The following is a 24,282-nucleotide window of genomic DNA, read 5'->3' on the forward strand; positions in this document are numbered from 1 at the left end:
AGCCTGACTTGCACGTTTTCTGCGACTGTGACAATCAAATTGCAAAAAAATCCAACACTGCCGGATATTTTGTTTTTATGTCACAGTAGTTTACTTAAGGCTACATGCACACGACCGTTGTGCGTTTTGCGGTCCGCAAATAGCGCATCCGCAAAACACGGATGGCGTCCCTGTGCGTTCCTCAATTTGCGGAATGGCACGGACAGCCATTAATATAACTGCCTATTCTTGTTATATGAAGAAAAAGAGGTTTTGTCCAGCTTGTGGTTGTGGTAATCCAAAGGCTTTCATTCGATAATCGATATAAAATCCAGGTACAAGAATGCAGGTCTACATGTTTCGGCACAATTCAATTTTAGCCCTTACTCATTCATTTCAATAGATCCACAAAAAAGACGGAAGGTATGCCTTCCGTTTCCGTATTTCCGTTTTTCCATTTCTGTTCAAAGATAGAACATGTCCTATTATTGTCCGCATAATGACCCAGGATGGTGCTGTTCTATCAAGGGCCAGCTGTTCCGTGCCAGAATTCACACGGATGTCAATACCCCATAATGATAAAATAAAAAAGAAATTTTTGCAAATGTATTAAAAAGGAAACACTAACATTTTTAGACCCTTTGCTATGACACTTAAAATTTAGCTCTGGGGGTCTCTCATTTCTCTTGATCATTTTTGAGATGTTTCTACATGTGCTAATTTCAGTTGATTGGACGTGATTTGGAAAGACGCTCCACTGTCTATATAAGGTCTCATAGCTAACAATGCATATAAGAGCAAACCATGAGATGGAAAGAACTGCCTGTGAAGCTCAGAGACAGGATTGTGAGGAGGCACAGATCTGGAGAAGGGTACAAAAATCTTCTGCTGCACTGTAAGTTCCCAATAGCACAGTGGCCTCTCTAAATCTTAATTGGAAGAAGTTTGGAAAAACCAAGAGTGGCCAGAAAGAAGCCTCTCCTTAGTAAAAGACCCATGAAAGCAAAACAGCAACTGAGACAGTGAGAAACAAGATTCTCTAGTCTGATGAACTCAAGATTGTACATTTTGGCCTCAATTCTAAGCGTCATGCCTTGAAGAAACCAGGCACTGCTCATCACCTGCCCAATGCTATACCTACTACAGTAAAGCATGGTGGTAGCAGCGTCATACTGTGGGGGTGTAATTCAGTGACTGTGACAGGGAGACTGGTCAGAGTGGAGGGAAATCTAAATGGAGCAATTTACAGAGATATTCTTAATGAAAACTTGATTCAGAGTGCTCTGGGTTCAATGTCCCACAAGACAATTATCCTAAGCACACAGCCTGGACAACACAGCAGTGGCTTAGGGACAACTCTGTGAATGTTCTTGAAAGGCCCAGCCAGGGCCCTCACTTGAACACAATTGAACATCTCTGGAGAGACCTGTCCCCATCCAACCTATGGTATGGCATCATACCCAAGAAGACTGGAGGCTGTAATCACTGCCAAAGGTGCTTCAACTAAGTAAGCTTTGCCAAACTTCGACAAGAAATTCCATTTGTTATGAATTACTTTGTCATGAATTGCTTTCCATTGTATGGAGCTCTCGCAATGATGGGGATCGCTCCACCCCTGTCATTCAACCCCTCAAATGCCGTGATCAATGCTGATTGCGGCATCTGAGACTCACATTCAGGTTTTAAGGGTGTAATCCATGGTTTTAAAAAAATTATACTCACCTCATCCACTTAATGGATGATTAAGGAAAACCTGTTAAAGGACCTGTGGCGAGCATGCTGATGTCACCATGTGACATCATCGGTGAGAAGGAGGATGTAAGTGGATGGTCTCTCCACGATCAAGTTGAGTATTTTTTTTTTTTTTTACTTTCAGCCACCATTTTAGAAAAAATTGATTCATTACCACGAAGCGTGAAGAAATTGGGCTTGTGGAAAATAGAATTTTTCCTGAAATTCAGATCAAAGTCCACTTCGGATACTTCGATTCATGCAACACTATACTGTATGTAGGTAATAATAACCTCTATTAGCATACTTAATTCATCTTAGCAAGATAAGATCCAAATAAACCCATTGTGTTCTTGCTCCTTACGTTTCCAAATCTGTATTCTGGAGCACAGCAAGAACTTTCCTGTCCTTCTTAGCTGTCCCCTCAGTTATATTTATAGTCTTTGGGTTCCGAAAGTGTGATACATCAATACCACCTTGACAAGTCTGGGCTATATTTCTTCTTACATAAAGCAATAGTTTTTAGTAACGACTTTAAATTTCCCTCTCTAACGGTACAAAAATAAAGCATTGATTTCTACAAATAACAGGCTGCTGTTTCACCGTGGACATGCTGCAGGAGTGAAGTGTCCACCACTGCCGGAGATTTAAGGTTCTCATTATGAATTAGTCAGCGGCAGTAAATAGTGGCTTTCATTCCAACACATGCTTTACATTCCAAGCGCCACTGTAAATAAGAGGAGAGCCCCCATTTCACACCCTGACCTAACAAATCACAGCAACATAAATAGCGTTACATAGACTCAGTAACCCTTTGTTGATACACATTCCTAGAACTTAGACATGGCGGCTCATACGATGAGTTCTATCTGTTAGAACATGATTTACAACTATGGCAGTATTTCCAAAAATGACAAACCATTTTGGGGATTCGCATAAAACTTTGTTCCAATACTGTACAGAGCTCCTGCTATTAGAATGTATTGGCTCCTGTAAGCCAAAGTTATTGCTTCGTGAAGTCTTGCGAGACTTCGGTTAATAACTTCATAAATGAATTTGTACTGTAAAAAACCCTTTCCCGAACTCAGGTTCGAGTCCAAGGTACCGGGAAATGTTTTTTTTACAGTACAAATTAATTTATAAAGTTATTACCCAAAGTCTCGCGAGACCTCGCGAAGCAATTACTTTGACTCATCGGAGCCAATACATTCTAATACTGTACGGAGTTCCTGCTCCGTACAGTATTGGAATGAAGTTTTATGTGAATCGACTTCGGATGTTTCATCTGAATTCGATTCGCACATCCCTAATTGTGAGCCACAACCATCTCTGGGTAGGTTCCACTGCTGGTTTTGGCTCATGATTACTGATAGTAATCACTGATCAAACACTGACCAAACACTACCTGTGTGAATGCAGCCTTACTGATTGTGAAGATGAGGATCTGGTTCCTGGGTATCGGAACCAGCCAACACACTCCAGAGGTTTTAACCATTTCTACATAATTAGACCCAGTACAGGTTTAGTTCTGACTAGAGATGAGCGAATCAAAGTTGATGAAGTGGAATTCGATGCGAATTTCAGGAAAAATTTGATTTGTCCAGAAGTCGAATTTCCTCTTGGTTCATGGTAACAAATCAATTTTTTCCTAAAATAGCTGCTGCACATGTTACAAAGTGAAAGTATGAAGCCCGGGAACGAGGGATCACCCATAATGCCATGCAGATAGCCAATCAGCAGATAGCCAGCCCCTGTGATGTCACAGCCCTATGAAAAGTCTCAGCCTGCTCGGTCTCTGCCATTTTACAGTTAATTTAGTGCAGGGAGAGACATTGGAGGCGCTAGGGACTGTGGTAGGAAAGACTTTATAAAAAAAATATATAACTACTGAGCAGTTCAGGGAAAGATTATTCATAGTGTAGGGAAAGAATATGGAGGCATTATCTACACTGTAGGGAGAGCAGGGACCAATAGGGGAGTGTAAAGCCTGGGTAATAGGAGCGATTCCTTGCTGCGCTAATTGGGGTTACTAAAAGTGATCTATTACTACAGATTTTAGTTTGTTGTAAAGAGTAATTGCATATTTTGTTGGGTTGAAAGTGCGGTCTGATACAACCAGTTTTGGGGTGTCTTACTTTTAAACAGAGGCGGACATACCGCCTATACAGCTGGTTCAGCTGCACAGGGGCCCAACAAGGAAGGGGGCCCATCCCAGTGCCAGCAGAGGCGTTTCTTTTTTTATCTTATCATATTTTTCGTTCCTCTCCCAACAGGGTAACCTGGGCACCTTGCTGTGGAGGTCGGGAGGGAGCGATGTTTTGGGGGGGTGGGGGGGCATTTATTAGCACTTACTGAAATTCTGCTGCCGGTTTGTGTCTACACTCCAAAGCTGAAGGACCTTCGATGACATCATAGTCATGTGATCTTTTCAGTAGTGGAAGTGGAGGTAGGACCTGTGATGAGGTCACCGTCATGTGACCAGTGCAGAAAGAGGCAGCTCTCAGCAGTGGAGACCTGTGATGCCATGGAATGAATGTAAGTGTCAGAGAAATGCTGGGAGATATGGTTCTCCCCATTATACTTGCTCCCTGCTTATTAGTGGGAGGGAAATATGTTATTTAACTGGGACTGTATGTTAGAGGGGCTGAAGGGAGGGGAGGGGTGTCAGTTACATAGGACTGTATGTTATAGAAGATTGGAGGAAGATGACTGGTGTTATTTACATGGGACTGGATATTTTAGAAGACTGGAGGGTAAGGAGTGATGTTATTTATATGGGACTATGTGTTGGAGGGGGGTGAAGGAGGGGATTTAAGTTATTTACATGGGACTGTATGTTATAGAGAACTGTAAGAAAGAGAAGTTATTTACATGGGACTGGAGGGAGAGGACTGGTGTTATTTACATGGGACTGCATGGTATAAAAGACTGGAGGGAGAGGACAGGCATTATAATTTATGGGGGCACTACAGAGATGATTATAACTCTGAGGGGTATGGCAGGAGGTATTATAATTACAGGGGGCACTGCAGGGAACTATAAATAATGTGGGCAGTGGGGGAGGGCATTACTACTACTGAGGGCTCAATAGAAGTGCCTTATAGATTATAAGAGGTGCCCAATAGGGAGGCCTTATTAGTACTGAGGGCACTGTACGGAGCCTTATTACCACTGGGGATACTATTTGGGGGTGGCTTCTGCCTTGCATTCAAAAATGAATATTTGAATATATGCAAATGATCCTCTAGGAGCAACGGGGGCGTTACCATTACAGCTAGAGTCTCTGCAACTGCCACTCCCTGTCTACTTTGACAGGGCCTGGCAGTGAAAATGTCATCCCACCGGCCATGTTAAAGTGCAGGGGGCGCAGCAGTTACATAGAGAGCGGAGCCTCTAGGTGTAATGGTAACGCTCCCGTTTGTATATAATAAAACATCATTTTTCTCAGCAATGCGGGCACATAAGAACATGGTAACAACACAGATGCCTTCAGCTGCCAAGCGCACATGTAACAGGTCAGTCCTTTAATTGTCCAAGTGTATGAGGGAGTCCTGAGGGATAGCTGAAGGCCTAGGGAGCATTTTACCATCAGCTATGGACTTCATTGGGGGGAGAAAGCTGGCACTAAAGTGCCTAGGGCAGCATCAAATCTAAATATGGCCCTGGCTCCACAGCAGTAGCAGGATGTAGTGTCACACATCACACTGCTGGTCTGTGTATGAGGAGGAGCGGTGCGGCCGGGAATCTGCTGTGCTCCTCCTTCTACACAGACCAGCAGAGCAATGTGTGACACTACATCCTGCTACTGCTGTGGAGCGCCAGCGGCTGAACTGTGATCATGAGGAACTAGGTGAGTATATATTTTTAACTTCCTGTGAAGGGGGCACATATCTGACCATTACTACTGTGAGGGGGCACATATCTGGACATAACTACTATGTACTGGCACAAAGGGGGAATAATTACTATGTGGGGGCATTAAGGGTACTGGGTGTATATAGTTATGCTTTGGGCAGAGTTAGAGGCGTGTCCTAGTATGAAAAGAATATATATATTTATATATATATACATATTGTAAACATATTCACAAGATGTTTTTTATTTGCACATATATGTTTATATTTGTATGTGTGGTTGGGGGGGGGGGGGGGGCAGGTACATCTTTTGCACAGGGGACCTTTGCTGCCTTTGTCCGCCCCTGCTAAATATATAAAAATACTTCCATTCATCCTTGCTTTTGGGGTAAATTTGCAGTCTGATAAAACCAGTTTTGGGGTGTGTTTATTTCATATATAAAAGTATATAGCGTGTAACAGAACAGGTTCTGTAGAAATCTATGTGGAATCAGCTGACGACGGTGTAAAAGGAGTGCGCTTCTTCTTGACACGAACATTGACCTGTAAGGCTGAGTTCATAACTGCCCAAATAAGTGAAGTGTGCAGTGATTCTAAGAGCGACGCCTGTCCTCTGCATGTCATACGGACTCACAGTATTGTTTCACTGCCACAGCAGACTCCCTATGTGTGTTACTGCAAGGCACAGTGTTCTACACCACTATACAGGCTCTCTGCAGCCAGGAAATAGCAGTATTTTAACGCAATTCATCACAAATAAATTCAAATCTTTTTGGGAAATTCGGCAAACCGTCTGAATCGAATTTTTGAGAAATTCTCTCATCTCTAGTTATGATAATTCTATGTAATCACCCATAGTTACAATTGTAGTAACAATCTACAGTGCACTGTAATAATCCTGCCCCTCTAAGCTCTTTTCAGAATTTTCAGTTGTAGTCTGGCCGCTTGGGCCCCCACCAGTGCTGAGAATGGGGGTCCTGTGTCCCCTTTTTGAATGGACTGGTGGTTGAGCATGCGCGCTGCTGCTCTATTCAAAGTCTATGGGGCTGCTAAAGATAGCCAAGTATAGTGCTCAGCTATCTCCAGCAGTCCTATAGAGTTTGATTGGTGTGGCAGTGCGCTTTGACTGCCGCTGCATTCCAATGTGGTATATGGGACCCCTATTCTCATGATTGTGGAGATTCCAGTGTTCAGACTGACACCATTTAGAACACATGGAAAGGCGATATTCTGGGACAACCTCTAGTAAATAAACTTAAAAAGCACATCCCAAAGGGTTAAATAGAACATATTATGCATATAAATATATTGAGAAAATGCCTTAGGGTCCATTCACACGTCCGCAAAATGGGTCTGCATCTGTTCCACAATTTTGCGGAACGGGTACGGGCCCATTCATTTCCAATGGGGCCGCAAAAGAGGCAGACAGCACACAGTGTGCTGTCCGAATCCGAACTTCCGTTCCGTGGCACGCAAAAAAATAGAACATGTCCTATTGTCCGCAGACACGGTCAAAAAAAGGCATTTCTATTATAGTGCCGGCCATGTGTGGTCCACAAAATGCGGACCGTACATGGCCAGTGTTCGTGTTTTGCGGACCGCAAAACAGTTGCAGATGTGTGAATGGACCCTAATGGAAATATAAATTCTGTTTTATAGTGCAGCTGCACAGTGGCCAAAACCATATACCACAGTTCAGCACAAAATACTGCACAAACAGAACTAAATACCGCAGTGCAGCAGAATATACTTCCCTAGCCACACAAAATCCTCAAATACTGCCCCTCTTGATGGTGTAGATGTTCTCTATTTGTCCCAGACTGCCATGACAAATTATTTTGGTCATGTCTTGTTTCTGCATAGTTTGTTACACACACATTTCTCACTGTTCCATCATCGTCCCTATCTTCTCAACACAAACTCTCCTTCCCTATGCCCCAACAGTGTAATCTTGATGCCACCCCCAATATTGTGCCAGCACCCAGAAGTAATATAAAAATACCTCCAGTAATAATAGTACCCCTATAATGCCCCAATAGTGCCTCCAGCAATAATGCTCGCTTATAGTGCCCCCAGTAATAATAGTGTCTCCTAAAATGCCACCAGTAATAGTAATGGCCCTTTAGAGCCTCCAGTAATAATACCCCCTATAGTGTCCCCAGAATTAATTCCCCCTACTGTGAACCCAGTAATAATAATGTCCCCTAAAATGCTTCTAGTAATAAAAATGCCCCTATAGTATCTCCAGCAATAATACACTCTATTGTACCCCAGTAATAATGTGCATACGGTGCCTCCAGTATTAATAATTTAAAATCTGAGGCTAAAGCAACATTTTATTGGAAGAAATGACATTTTTAAGATTCACATCAAAGTGTTTCTAAATTCTTTGGGGTCAAAGCACTATGCCCCTCAGTAAATTCCTTGAGGAGTGTAGGTTTCAAAATAAGGTCCCTTCTTGGGGACTTTCAGTGTAGGAGTATCTCATGTTTTCTTCACATGTGACATGGTGCCTGAAAACTATGCCAGCAAACTCTAAAAGCCATTTGGCTCATGTGGTGTTTCCATTCAGCAGTTTATATATGCGTTGTTCCTGTATTAAGTAGAAAATGGGTAACAAATTATGGAGTAATTTTTTTCCTGTTTATTCCTTGTGAAAAATGAAAACATTGGGGCTAAAGTGACAGTTTATTATAGAAAAAATATATAATTTTTTATTTTCACAGCTAAGTGTTTCTAAATTTTATGAAAAGCCTGTTGGGTCAAAGTGCTCACTATACCCCTTAAAAATTCCCTGGGGTGTAGTTTCCAAAATTGGGTCACTTTTAGGGGGTTGCAGTGTAGGGGTACTTCAGGGACTCGTGTAATGCAACATATCGCCTGATACCCATTCCAGCAAAATCTGATCTCCAAAAACTGGCGCTCCTTCCCTTCTGAACCCTACCATGTGCCCATACAGCAGGTTATGACCACATTTATAAGGTGTTTCTGTAAACTGCAGAATCAAGGTAATAAATATTGAGGTTTGTAGTGCTATTAAACTTTAATATGTTACAGGAAAAATAGATTAAAATGGAAATTCTGCAAAAAATTTTTAATGTTTACATTTCACCTCCATTTTACTTTAATTCCTGTGAAACACATTATGGTTTACCAAGTTTCTAAAATCATACTTTCACAGGTGTATTTTCTAAAATATTTATGGGTGGTTTCTATTTTGTGAAGCTCCTCAAAGTGACTTCCGAACTGAATTGGTCCCTAAAATAGTGAGTTTAGGAAATTTTCTTAAACATTTGAAAAAGTGTTTCTAAAATTCTAAACCTTCTAATATCTTAATACATTATGCCAACATAAAGGAGACATGGAGAATTTAACTCAACTATTTTTGCGGATAGCGCTATCTGTGTTAAAAGCCGAAAATTTCAAATTTAGAAAATTGCTAATTTTACCAAAATTTTTCTTGAAGTACAATGCAAAAAAAAAACAAACAAACAAAACAAACACTATCTCAGAATCAGTTGGATAAGTGAAAGCATTCCAATGTTATTACCACATAAAGTGACACATGTCAGATTTGAAAAATGAGGATTTGTCAGGGAGGGGGGTAAATGGCCCTGTCTGGAAGTGGTTAAACTCAAAAAAATGCTTCCAGGCCAGGCCAGACCATCTGTATCAGAAAGTGTCAATTTTAACCTCACCCCCTAATGAAAATAGGCCCAATTGTAAAGGGTTAAGACATTTATGTTGTTTTCTGTTAGGTATATTATTGCGAGATCAGATAATACATACACGAGCTGGACAATGTCTCATGAGCCAAAATATATAAGAATTTGAAGATATCCTAATGAAAGATGGGTTAGCATACCAAATCAAGCCATGTTCTAAAGTGTACAATACTAATTTAGGATATAAGCAATATGTTATTTGGTTTATAAAAACATGACTCTCCTCCACACTACAATAAAATTCACTTGAATATTTTTATATACTGTATATATATTATACTGTCCAAAAAAAAAGTTGCCACCTGGATTTAACTTAGAAAATAGTTATGATTATGAGCCTCCTATTGGATAATTACTGCATGGGCGATTATCTTTCAGCTGGAAACAAGTTACTTAACCCCAACTGGTGCAATGAGTTGCTTCTCATTTCTTAAACAACCATGTCGAAAGACACATCTCGTGGTCGTGGAAAAGATGTTAGTCTGTTTGAAAAAGGTCAAATCATTGGCATGCATCAAGCAGAGAAAACATCTAAGGAGATTGCAGAAACTACTAAAATTGGGTTAAGAACTGTCCAACGCATTATTAAAAACTGGAAGGATAGTGGGGACCCATCGTATTCAAGGAACAAATGTGGCGGGAAAAAAAATCCTAAAATGATCGTGATCGGCGATCACTTAAAAGTTTGGTGAAATCAAATCGAAGAAAAGCAACAGTAGAACTCAGGACTATGTTTAATAGTAAAAGTAAGAGCATTTCCACATGCACAATGCGAAGGGAACTCAAGGGATTGGGACTGAACAGCTGTATAGCCATAAGAAAACCACTAATCAGTGAGGCAAACCAGAAAAAAAAGGCTTCAATTTGCTAGGGAGCATAAAGATTGGACTCTGGAGCAATGGAAGAAGGTCATGTGGTCTGATGAGTCAAGATTTACCCTGTTCCAGGGTAAAAAGAGAGGCAGATGAAGTGATGCACCCATCATGCCTAGTGCCTACTGTACAAGCCTGTGGGGGCAATGCTATGATCTGGGTATGCTGCACTTGGTCAGGTCTAGGTTCAGCAACAGTATGTGCTCCAAGAATGAGGTCAGCTGACTACATGAACATACTGATTGATTGACCAGGTTATTCCATCAATGGATTTTTTTCTTCCCTGATGGCACAGGCATATTTTAAGATGACAATGCAAGGATTCATCTGGCTCAAATTGTGAAAGAGTGGTTCAGGGAGCATGAGACATCATTTTCACACATGGATTGGCCACCACAGAGTCCAGACCTCAACCCCATTGAGAATCCTTGGGATGTGCTAGAGAAGGCTTTACGCAGCAGTCAGACTCTACCATCATCAATGCAAGATCTTGGTGAAAAATGAATGCAAAACTTAATGGAAATAAATCTTGTGACATTGCAGAAGCTTATCGAAACAATGCCACAACGAATGTGTGCCGTAATCAAAGCTAAAGGCTTTTTTTTTTTGTAGCGACTCAAAAATGCAACCATCGATTTCAGCGAAACTTGGTATACACATCCCTTGGTACCTGGAAAGAAATCTTGTGGGGGTCATACACCCCTACACAGCAGTTGCATGGAGTTTGTATTCTCCAACTGTTTTTGCTACACACATATTGCTCTGTAACTCAAAAACTCATTGATCAATTTCTACTAAACTTGGTATGCATATCACTTACTATCTGCGAAAAAATACTGTGGAGGTAACATGCCGGTACACAACGAGTTTCTGTCTGTTCCGACGTCTGTCTGGGTGTCTGTTATTTATGCGTGACCAAACAACTGGACCGATCTTGACGAAATTTGGCACACAGGTACATCGGGTGTCTGGGAAGGTTTTAGACGGGTCTCAGCTCTCTAGGACGTACCGTTCCTGAGATATTCCCAAATAATGACCTGCATTTGCCAATACGAGCCTGCAAGTCTTTCTCTTCATATCCCAACTGCCATACACACGGTCACATGTCTCTTATCAGCCAATAGAAGCTCGCAGGCCCTTATTCTCCACATACACACAGTTTTACTCCAGGTTTCCATAACAACCCAGCCATTTTTCTTCACTGCTGTAGGTCAGCTTTAGGCTAGGGCTGCGTGACAATAAGTCGCACGACACATAGGGCACAACTACACTGCTACATGTGTAGCATGACATGTGACATGCTGCAACTGCGATGCAACAGTCGCAGAAAAATCCATCTTGGATGGATTTTTTATGACTGTCGTGGCGCAGTTGCAGCATGTCACATGTCTCAGTGCGACACCATAGCCTATCATTATAAAAATTGTTCAGACAAAATGTCATGCGACACATGTCGTTGTGTAGCCCTAGCATTAAAGGGGCAGGGCGCTGTGGAGGTCACTGTTAAGGAGGTGTTCACTGTGGATGTTACTGTAAGGCTAGGTGTACATGACGACAATAAGTCGTGCGACAACTACACTGCAAAATTTGTCACACAACAATTTTTATAGTAGTCTATGGTGTCGCACTTCAATATGCGACTAGACAGTCGCAGAAAAATCCATCTCGAATTGATTTTTGTGTCGCAGTCGCAGCATGTCACATGTTGCAGTGTGACACCATAGACTACTATTATAAAAATTGTTGCACGACAAATGTCGTCGTGTAGACCTAGCCTTAAGGGGGTAGGCCACTGTGGAGGTCACTGTTAAAGGGCTGGACATTTGTGGAGGTCACTGTTAAGTGAGCAGGGGCCACTATTAAAGGGGCAACTGCTGTGGAGGTCAATGTTAAGGCAGCAGGGTACTGTGAGGTCACTTAAGGGAGCGGGGTACTGTGGAGGTCACTGTTAAGGAGGCAAGCCCCTGAGGAGGCCACTGTCAAGGGAGTGCGGTGCTGTGAAACTCACTGTTAAAGGATGTTAAAGGGTGCTGTGAAGGTCAAAGTTAAGGGGATGGACTGCTGTGGAGGTCCCATTTTAAAGTGTCAAGGCCCTGTGGGGGGTTCACTGTTAAGAGGTGGGGGACTGTGGAGTTCACTTTTAAAGGGACAGGGTGCTGTAGAGGTCACTGTTATGGGGGATACCGTCGATATCTTTTAACAACACAGAGAAACATTAAATGAAATAGATGAAATATACTAGTGTTTATCGAGCACCAAAGTGCTCGGGTGCTCTAGTAGAACGCCTCGGGATTCTCGGGTGCTCTACTGAGCACCCGAGCACAATGGAAGTTAATGGGAGAACCCGAGCATTAAACCAGGCACTGCCTGCTCTGAAGAGGGGAGGGTGTCTGGTTCACATGAAAAGGTCAGAAAGTGATGTACAGATGTAGCAGGGTTAGCACTCCAGCTCTTAATTCAAATTTCTTAACTCATCGCGTTATCTTGAGACAAAAGCCATTGAAAAGCAATTGAAGGTGTTTGCTTAGATTAGATAACTCAGAAATCTCAGAAAACAGGAGTGTTAACTCTACTCCATCCATTTTTGTTTTCCATTTCGCCTTAAAATGTTTGAACATTTTCAGACACAAGCTGAGGTCCAATGTACAGTATCTCACAAAAGGTGGTTCTCTCAATGAACTGTAGCTCCCCACAGCCGACAGCACTCATAAAACCCCAAACCATGATACTACCATGCTTGACTGTAAACGACACACTTCTCTTTGTACTCCTCACCTGGTTGCTGCCTCACACGCTTGACACTATCTGAACCAAATAAGTTTATCTTGTCTCATCAGACCACTGGACATGGCTCCAGTAATCCATGTCCTTAGTCTGCTTGTCTTCAGCAAACTGTTTGTGGGCTTTCTTGTGCATCATCTGTAGAAGAGGCTCCCTTCTGGGACGACAGCCATGCAGACCATTTTGATGCAGTGTGCAGCGTATGGTCTGAGAACTGATAGGCTTACCCCCCCCCCCCCCCCCCCCCCCCCCCCCCACTCCTTTAGCCTCTTCAGCAATGCTGGCAGCACTCATATGTCTATTTTGAAAAGACAACCTCTGCATATGACGCTGAGCACGTGCACTCAACTTCTTTGGTCGAACATGGCAAGGCCTGTTCTGAGTGGAACCTGTCTTGTGAAGCCCCGCTGTATGGTCTTGGCCACCGTGCTGCAGCTCAGTTTCAGGGTGTTGGCAATCTTCTTATAGCCTCGGCCATCTTTATGTAGAGCAACAATTCTTTTTTTCAGATGCTCAGAGAGTTCTTTGCCATGAGGTGCCATGTTGAACTTCCAGTGACCAGTATGAGTGTGAGAGTGATAAAACCAAATTTAACACACTTGCTCCCCATTCACACCTGAGACCTTGTAACACTAACCAATCACATGACACTAACCAATCACATAGCTAATTGAGTACAATTTGACCATTTTCACTTAGGGGTGTACTCACGTTTGTTGCCAGCGGTTTAGACATTAATGGCTGTGTGTTGAGTTATTTTGAGGGCACACCAAATTTACACTGTTATACAAGCTGTACACTGACGACTTTATATTGTATCAAAGTGTCATATCTTCAGTGTTGTCCCATGAAAAGATTTAATAAAATATTTACAAAAATGTGAGGGATGTACTCACATTTGTGAGATAATGTAACTGACAAGCTGTTCAGGAACATCAGATTTTTGTGAAGTCTCCTAAATACTTTACTTGTGTGCACCACTGTAGTAGAGGTCATTTGAAAAATGTCTGACCATTTGGAATAAGCATTTACCACTACTACAAAGGTTGTGCCCATGAAAGGCCCATCAAAATAAACATGAATTCTTTGCCATGGCACAGTGTATTAGGAATGTAGGCAGCTCTGTACATAGCTCTCTTCACTGTGCTTCTCTCTTAGTTATTGAGTGCAGGGAAGAGAGCAGAAAATGGGACTGCTTGCGCTTAGCGATGACAGTAAGCGTACAGTAACTAGCATACTTACTTTCAGTGCAGAATACATTCGGCCACATTTATCATTTTGTGGCGTGAAAAAGTTGCAAACTGTACGTTTTTGACTTTTTTAATGACACTTGTGCAAAATGTTTGTGCAAGTGCCATTACTCCACTGGTCTAACCATTTTCTCCAAAAAGGAGCATGGCAAAAGCGGAGATGGGGTCTTGGGCCTTTCAAATTTATAATGTTTTACGCTAGTTTTCTGGTGTAGAAGGACACTGATGTAGATTTTGGTTCAGGTGCACAGACTGACAGATGCTGCACCAAATTTATGATGAATAAATAAATGATAAATCAGGCGCAGCATCCGGCAGTATGCCTGGTTATGCGTATCCTCCCAGGCTATGATAAATCTGTCCCAGTGTGTCTCAGTGGGAGAGGAATCGGGATAAGTGACTCAATTAGCTCATCAACCATTACACTGATACAGTAAGTGCAGTGCTCTTCTGTGGGCATCTTTATCTAGGCCTATCAAGAGAACAATAGTGATATTATACCGTAATAGTAAATTCTACACCTACTATTATACTAGCAGATAACATGTTTCCCTCACAGCAGCTGTAAAATAACAATTGGATCCCTATCTATATAAGAGTTGTATCCCTCAGTGCTGACTGCTACAGAAGGACAATGTTTTATAATTTTGTTTATCATAATGGGGACCAGCAAAGATCCAGCTGTAACCCAGCAAACATGCCGAGAATCGCCAGATGAAAACTGCCATTCACAGAAATTTTCAGCCAGCCGATTCTCAGGATATTTTCCGGGTTGCAGCCGTATCTCCACCGGACCCCATTATAGTTAACGGGGCTGGACAGCATTCCGGCAGCGACGCATCCGGCAGGCTGTTCCTGGCTGGAACAGCCTTTCAGATCTGTCCAACATAAATGTGAAACAGGCCTAAACTGTCCCCCCAAGGACACTTAGTAACACTGGCACTCCCTTCAAATCAGCAATGTTATTAGCTGTGAAATGCTGTTCAAGTTGTTTAGTATACAGCAGCTGGTTTTCCACAATCAAATGGATTAGTTATAATATATAATATAGGTGGCCATCTTGGAATGTAGTTTGATGAATAAATTAATTAAAGCACAAGAAAAATGATAACTGGCTATTTGCATGAAGAAAAGAAGTTGCCAATTTCGCCGATGTGGTGCTTTCAGTCATTTAATTATTGTGATATCAGATACTGCAATAATAATACATATATGAGCTGTATATTGTCTCATGAACTGGAACCAGAAAAATGTAAAGAAGCACTCCCGCAAACATTTTTATTCTCTGGCCCATTAGAAATGTACATGATGTTTTTTACTGGTGACTGTATTTGTTAGTTATCCACATCCTTCTGGTCCTCAGCTATCATGTGATTGACACTAACTGGCACCACAAGTCACTTCCTATCTACACATAAGACCCTGTGTCAGTCACATGACCCAGCTGAGGATAAGAAGGGAGGGGATAACTCCCAAATACAGTCACTGGTAATAAGATTACCGTCACTACAATCTACATCATGTACCTTTCTAATAGAGTGTGAGTGCTACTGATAAAACAAGGCAGGAGAAATCAACAGAGTGAAAAATGCAAAAAAATGCTAAATCAATCCACTCACCAATGTTTACAATACTGATATAAGATGTAAGCAAGATATTTTCTGAAACATATTTAATACATGCACATTTTTGTAACAATTAACATTTTAATTTATTGTGTTGGACCATGCAACATAAAATGTTTTCATTTGGAAGCATTTAAAAAAAAAAGCTCCTTGCTCTAGATTCTGCTGTTACATTTCTGTAATGCCCCTTCTGGTGCCCTATTGATTACCTCTCAGAAGGTCCATCTAATGCATTCCATGCCGGTGGTCACACCTGGATCTTCTTGTGCTTAGACGGTGGAGTGATTCCTGCTATTATACAGGCCAGCCCCTACGAATCGGTGCAATAGAAGCAGGTTTTTTTCTTACCAGCAGAAAAAGATATCACATTTGAAATCATTCAGCAGTGACCCCTCCCCGCCAAGCCAGTAGTTGGCTAAACAGGGATTTCCAGCCATTTCCTGCCTGTTGAGCTGGGATTAGGAAGCTTGAGGAAGGCTCTAGTGTTGAGCCAAAACGTTGCTTCCTACATGGGTGAATAAATATTTATTTATTTTTTTACATTTAAGTGTGCTGCCATCTTTTTTTTTTTTTCTTCATTGTCTACTGCTCCCATTTTCCTTATCTATGTATCTATCTATCCTGACAAACAAGTTTAGTAAAATTGTGCAGTTAAACTATTATCATATATTTAGCATCTCATTATGAAAGCAGTATGCCCCAAGAAATAGCATGTACAATACGTGCCAGTCTAAACACACTGAGAAAAGTTTTTACATGTTGAAATTTATGGCACCATTGAAATGAGAGCTAATGTACATTACTATAGATACATGATCCCCGATGCCTTGAAGTTTATTGATAGGATCAAATGCCCTATGGGACCAGAAGAATTCTTTGTTCTTCCTTTGTTATCTAGACTAATGTCCTAATATCGATAGCAGCATTTTCATGGCTACAAGTTATACAATCTATTAACAAACACTGCGACAGTTACTTGTAATAGTACAGATCAGCTAACTAGCCTAGATTAAGGATCCAGGTCACGCTTTTAAGTCCTCTCAAGTAACAGCCCTGATGTACCACAAATCCTGTATATCAACTCATTAAGGGTACTTTCACACTAGTGTTTTTCTTTTCCGGCATTGAGTTACGTCACAGGGGCTCTATACCGGAAAAAAACTGATCAGTTTTATCCTAATGCATTCTGAATAGAGAGCATTCCGTTCAGGATGCATCAGGTCAGTCCCTCTTACGTTTTTTGGGCGGAGAAAATACAGCAGCATGCTGTATTTTTTTTACTCCGGCCAAAAATCCTGCTGTAATGCCAGATTCGGCATTAATTTCCATTGCAATTTCCATTGCATTAAAATTGCCGCATTGACTGATCCGTTCTTCCGGTCCACGCATGCGCAGACCTCAAAATGTGTGAAAAAAAAATACTGGATCCGTTTTTCCAGATGATACCGGAGAGACGGATCCGGTATTTCAATGCATTTATCAGAAGGATCCGCATCCAGATTCGTGTGACAAATGTCATCCGTTTGCGTCCGGACTGCCTGCCTGCCGGAATCATCTGCTGCAAGTGTGAAAGTACCCTATATTACTCACTAAAGCAAATTCCTTTGGGACATGTTAGGGATATGAAAAAGAGAGGTGTGATAGCAAATATGCATAAAAGGATACATAAAAAACAATGGGTAGTGATGGGGACGAGCCGTTCAAAAATGGAATGGGAAAATTAGACATGGAGTGAGCCATGCTCCTCCCCACCACAGTTTTTCATAGGAGAAGGAATGAGAGACTGGGATCCTCCGATTCTAGTAAATTAGTGGAAGCCCAGTGGCCGGGCCCCTCAGATCCTCCTATGGATATAACTTCATAGTGGGAAACCCTCTTCACCATTTAACAACACGTCCTTTCATGTTCCATTCAATATTTTAAAATGTAGTAATTGCCTCAAAATATGTAAATAAAAGCACATTTTTGACATACTGTTTTGTAAAATACAGCACTCTCAAATATTCATTGCATAACAAGACTAAGGCCGCATGCACACTGCCGTTGTGCGGCCGTTCCGTGCATTGGGGACCGCAATTGCGATCCCTAATGCACAGGCAACATCCGTGCAGCGGGCCGGACCCATTTAACTTGAATGGGTCCCTGGTCTGTCCGCACCGCAAAAAAATATGACGTCATATTTTTTTGCGGTGCAGAACAACAGAAAGAAACACCACGGAAGCACTTCGTTTTGCTTCCGGTGTTCCGTTCTGTGACTCCGTTCCACATCTCTGGAATTGTGGACCCATTCAAGTGAATGGGCCCGCATCTGTGATGCGTGGTGCACACGGCCGGCGGCCGTGGATTGCCGACCCGCCGTTTGCGGGCCGCAATACTGCCACGGCCGCCCAACGGCTGTGTGCATGAGGCCTAATAGAAATGCTAGAAGTACCCTGAATGAAGGTTATCAGCAGGTAAAGAAACTATAACAAACCCTAGAAATCACATGGATGCCCACAAAAACGTTCCATTCACATGTGCAGAGGTAGTAAGGCTGAGTTTGTCTCTTGGCACACTTTCTGATACAATATGTTACCGTATCTGCGATTCTGCACAAAATTATAGGGTGCACAATAAAAGCAGCTTTAAAAACTAGTCGTCCTTAAGAATGAAGCTAATTCCCCAAACAAGAGAAAGCTTAAACTTTTTTCTGCACTCTCCATGTCAGTGTGGTTAGGTTTGGGGATGTACGGACATGTTTGTATTTGTTTGCACAGATAAACAATGATGACTGTGTGCATAGATACATTGAATGTACTAATAGACTCATTGGATGGACTTTTATGTGCAAATGCTTGAAATGAGCTTGAAAGGGATTGAATATGGACAAAGGACAAATTGGGCACTTCCAATTCAAATCTGACGTACTGTTCAAGCGAATCAAACCCGTAATGAAATTTGGGAAATTCATTCATCTCTAATATACAGGTGAAACTCGAAAAAATTAGAATATCGTGAAAAAGTCCATTTATTTCAGTAATGCAAATTAAATGGAATTGCATTCATGCAGCTTCAAATTAGAATTTTGTGAAAAGGTTCAATATTCTAGGCTCAAAGTGTCACACTCTAGTCAGCTAAGTAATCCATATCCCCTGAGCAAAGGGTGCCTCAAAATTGTCATTTTGGGGTTTCATAAGCTATAAGCCATAATCATCCAAATTATAACAAATAAAGGCTTGAAATATCTCGCTTTGCATGTAATGAGTCTCATATGTTAGTGTTACCTTTTAAGTTGCATTACTGAAATAAATGAACTTTGCACGATATTCAAATTTTTCGAGTTTCACCTGTACATACATACCACAATCATACACATACATACATGCACATATATGGCTTTTGTGATGTGATACTGCCTCATCCATATATATATATATACACATACATATATACATACAGATGTAGTAGAGTTAACACACATGCTTTATGAGACATGTTATCTAAACTAAATGCGTTAAGCAAACACCTTCAATTGCTTTTCAATGGCTTTTGTTTTAAGATAACACGATGAGTTAAGAAATTTGAGTTAAGAGTTTGAGTGTTAACCCTGCTACATCTGTACATACACACATATGGCTTTTGTGATGCGATATCACACTCAAGTTTAAAAGTGCTCCATCCATACATATATTCCGGTACATATATAATATATACATACATGCATACCCACATACATATCTACATTCATACACACATGTATATACACTACATACATATGCACATACGACTTTTGTGATAAGATATCACACAAGTTTAGAACTGCTTTATCTGTACATACGGTATATACATACACAGACATACATATATTCCGGTACATATATAATATATACATACATATATACGGTACATTCATACACACATGTATATACACTACATACATATGCACATACGACTTTTGTGAGGAGATATCACACTCAAGTTTAGAACTGCTTTATCTGTACATATGGCATATACATACACAGTATACCTGCATATATATTAACCCTTATTTTCATTCTTAACATCTTAGCAATGGCAAGAAACTTGTACTAATACTTGTAATGTCATAAATACACAATGACGTGAATATTCTTACCCGGCATAACGGTTGTTATACAAGTGGCCATAGCCGGACAGCCAAGTCTGAGAGAACAGCCAGAGATGAATGAGCTGTGATACTCTCAGTGTGAGCTCCATATCTGCACTGTGCTGAGTCGGAGGAGATCCCGCTCTATACATCCATTTAATCCACCGCACAGACTGTCTTATTGTGTTGCTGTGGAGAGTTCAGCGCAGCTGTTGTGGAGTTTGTTGCAGCAGTGAGAGGAGCAGGACGTATGGATGTCAGGACTGAGAGGCTCTACACTTGGGTGAGGATATTTCATGTTCTGTCACTCAGCCAGGATTAGCCCTCTACACAAGGGAGGAGGAGAGAGAGGTCACATGTGAAGGAGAAACAGCAGCCCCTCCCTGTCCAGGACCTCCCTTACCTGGACATAACTAGTAGACTGAATTCTTAAAATCTCTCTATTTTGCAACATAACTTTGTTTAAAAAGTGGTTTAGTGATGTACTTGGTGCATTTACTTACATTGTGCACAAAGCCTTCAATGCATGTAGATAGGTCAATGTAAGTAAGGGCGTGATTCATATTTGTCTTACAATTAGAATCTCAAAAGATGAAAATTACTAAAATATGCAAATAGGTTACATATACAACCAAAAATAATTGTCATGTTAATAAAATCCTGCATACTTTAAAGCAATATATATTATATATGCTGTCTCTCTATTTTCTCTCTGTATCTGTCTATATAGAGTTGGTTAGACATCATGTATCTACAAGTAGATCCTTCAACAATCTGGTGCCTATGGAGGTTCAATGACATCTGATGAAAGTAAGTATAAAAACTAAAACGATTCAGTCGCACCTGATTCTTTTCTTTCTGATTTTAGCTTTTTCCTCTAGATGAATGACATTAGAGATGTCTGACAATCACCCAGCTCCTTCACCACCATAGAATTTGCATGCATGTAGAGCATAAAAGATAATCAAAGAATCAACTAGTCATTAGTGTATCATCTTCGGCAACTGAATATCACAATAGATATTCTATCTATAAAAGAAATGACTCCTCTTACAAGGTCTTTAAGAACATTTCCAGAAAAAATATTTTACATATGCAGCGAGCCCTTGAGGAGCTGTAGCGGAGGATGGGAGTGGTAGTGGCTCTGCCTATAGGATCTGTCACAGGGATTTCCCTCAGGCCGTCACTCCCTAGGACCAGTGTAGTGAATTGAGGGCGCACACTTTCTTTTCTTGGGGTACTCCCTGTAGTTGGGGCTCCTGTCTAAAGGTAGTTTGAGGGTGCCCTCGATGTTGAGAGTTCGTATAGGTTCAAGGCAGGGCGTTTAGAGCAAGAAATAGCTAGCATATGGTGATGTAGGAGTCAGTAAAACAGGCCAGCTTTAAACAGAATAAACGTCTCTCTTTACTGTAGGGCAAAAGGAGAGTTGTAGTACATCGAACAACAAAGAACACAGAGTGTCATTTGTACATACGGCAACTCCTTTCCCAAATAACAATGTATAGTTTTTGGCAAAGATTGGAATTATGTCTCTTTTTATACACTATCTTGCTAAAATCTGTATCAGTAGAATCTCTGGCTGGCACCTGTATTCTTGCCATAATGTCTGCAATTTGCACTGGTGCGTGCAGATCCAAATGACTACAACTGGCCAAATCATGTCCAATTGTGTATGGTGTCTTAACTTGTTATCCCTCTAAAGTCTGGAATAGGTGAAGTAGCAGATTAACGTGCTTACTGACTCCTCGCTCGGCTATGCAAATTCTCTAATCTCTCCACTCTCTCTCCACCTCTCTCTCTCGTAGACCTTGTAGCAAGTCACATAGATCTGTGAGTCTCTAAAGCTGGGGCCTGGATAGAGGAGCACATGGTGTCTGCTGCCTCTCCCTTGCTATCTCTTGGCTAAGACTGACTAGAACACTCTAGCACTAGGGGTGGAGCCAGAAAACACTCTAAGCTCCTATGAGGGCTGGGCCAGGATTATTAACCCTGGCTGTGCCTACACCATGCATAGCTATACTCAGTACAATACACGTTCCTGCTAATCTGAATCATCTGTGAGTGCCAGGAGGTTCAGCTATTTAAGTATGTAGCCATTCAGCAACAAACTTGTCATGAATAAGGATCAGTATTAGAGTATCTGAAACATGTAGACTTGCTTGCCGTGTTGGATTTTTTATTCTGTGTGACATTGGAATAAAGAACTATGTCTTTTTTGGAAGCTGGACATCCCGTCTTATTTCTTTATAGCCACAAAATAACATTGCATTGCATAACATTACATAAAGAAAAACACATTTGCAGATACCCCCTGTACTGGGGTACTGCACATAGGAATATGCATGCTTCCCTTCTTCTGCAAATACAGTACTATGGTTGATTCAAAAGGGTTTTCTCACCAAGACAACTTAGCAGGACATCCTATATGACACCATAGAAGATGGTTTTCTGCTTGGTTTCCTTTATTGTCCAGAGCAGAGAGACAGTATGTGTCGGCCAATATTTCCATAGCCATTCACTTGTTTTTCAGATTAATTAATTGATTAATCAAGTTATATGCAGACACTGTGGGGGAGATTTATCAAAACTTGTGTAAAGCCTCATTCACACATCTGTGTCTGTGCTCAAATCCGTGAGCAGGTGGACAGTGATGCATCCGTGAAGCTGTCCATGAAGGATCCGTGTTGGGTCTGTGGGTCCGTTTTTTGCTGTCCGTGTGCCATCCGTGTTTCACTGACACTGAACAGCTGAAAAATAATTTTCAAAGCATCTCTTCTTAATGATCCGTTAAACATGGATGCAACACGGATTTTCACGGACACATAGACTATAATGGACGTGATGGATCCGTGAAGACTGACAAAATAGAGCATGCATCCGTGCTAAAAACACAGTGTAGCTGGCCAGCTAAGACCTGTTCTAGGTTGCTAATATAGCTTATATGTTTATACAGATAAACCTGCCAATAACCTTAATACAGTTCCTATGCTTGTGTGTTAAAGACAAAAGCAGAGTTATTTACTGTGACTTCATGTTTGGATGTCATATAACAGTTATATATTGTGTTCACAGAAGCCGAAAAGATAATATGCCTATAAGATTCATTATATGGATGTGAGGTAAGCTCAATGACACAACAGAAACAACAGAAAGCATAGAGTTAAACTGTTGTTGCTGGGCAGGAGTATACACCAATCACAGCCAGCCTCACACACAGCAGGAGTCTTGGCCAATTTCAGCCAGCCTCACACACAGCCTGTGTGGGAAATTCCCCTAGCAGGAGCTGCTAGAATTATTACACCAGAGGAGAGAAGCTGAACAGACATTCACTCCACTAAAAGCTGTGTTTTATGGAAGCAGAGAGGCCAAAATAGGTATTTAAAACAGTTATATAATGTTCCTACTGTTAATATAGTGATTAGAACTGTATACTGAACTGTGTTTACTTACAGTTCCACCAAATGCAAACTACAAAGTTCACAATCCAAATTCAAATTCCATATTATAATCCAAATTGCATACAACCATACCAGATCATACTCAACCAATCTGCAAATAGTTACTGCTAACTGCATATTGCAAATTGAGACCAAATTCAGCAAGTAGAATTATTAGTTAGCCATCAGATATACCTCTCAGAGAGAACATAAAGTGCCTAAATAACTTAAAGTGAGAGTACAGATACTCAAGAGAGAAATATATCCACCATTTTATGTTGAATGACATGATTGAACAGTTGAACCACCATCTTATGCATACCGCCATTTTGGGATATCTTTTCAACACGTGTTATGTACATGGATTATCTGCTGTGGAGGTGGCAGTGTTATATATGAAGAAAAGTAAAAGTTAATAAAGAAGTTATTTCAAGCATTTGATGTGGTCTTTAAACCTACTGTTTCCATAGGACGGCGCTAGAGGAATTACAGAGTAATAGTCTGGTTAGACTAAAAAGTCAGAGATATCAAAATTCTTCTAATGCCACAGCGCAAAAGGCACTTCATAGTGCTGCGCCTGCCACACACGGACCCACGGACCGTGCTAAAACACTGATGTCTGAATACACACATTAAAATAAATGGTGACGTGTGCTGTCCGTGGAGAACACGTACAGCACACGTCCGTGATACACTGACGTGTGAATGAGGCTTAAAGGAAAACTGTCTTTCTTGTCCATAGCAACCAATTAGATTGCATCTTTAACCACTTCCCATCTGGGCCATTTTCCCCCTTCCTGACCAGGCCTAATTTTGCAAAACTGACATATCTCACTTTATGTGGTAATAACTTTGGAACGCCTTTACTTATCCAAGTCATTCAGAGATTTTCTCGTGACACATTGTACTTCATGATAGTCATA

At 41.2% G+C, this 24,282-nt stretch overlaps 1 protein-coding gene across 1 annotated transcript in view; it reads right to left on the reverse strand.

Moving 5' to 3' along the window:
• The window catches only part of CPA6 (carboxypeptidase A6), a 241,128-nt gene extending 221,159 nt beyond the window's left edge, over positions 1–19,969 (reverse strand). The window contains exon 1 of the mRNA XM_040432198.1: positions 19,932–19,969. The gene's annotated coding sequence lies outside the window, so the exon portion shown is untranslated. The remainder of the gene's footprint in view (positions 1–19,931) is intronic.
• Positions 19,970–24,282: the final 4,313 nt, after the last annotated feature.

This window comes from Bufo bufo, chromosome 5 (assembly GCF_905171765.1).
Source record: "Bufo bufo chromosome 5, aBufBuf1.1, whole genome shotgun sequence".
Lineage (NCBI taxonomy): Eukaryota > Metazoa > Chordata > Amphibia > Anura > Bufonidae > Bufo > Bufo bufo.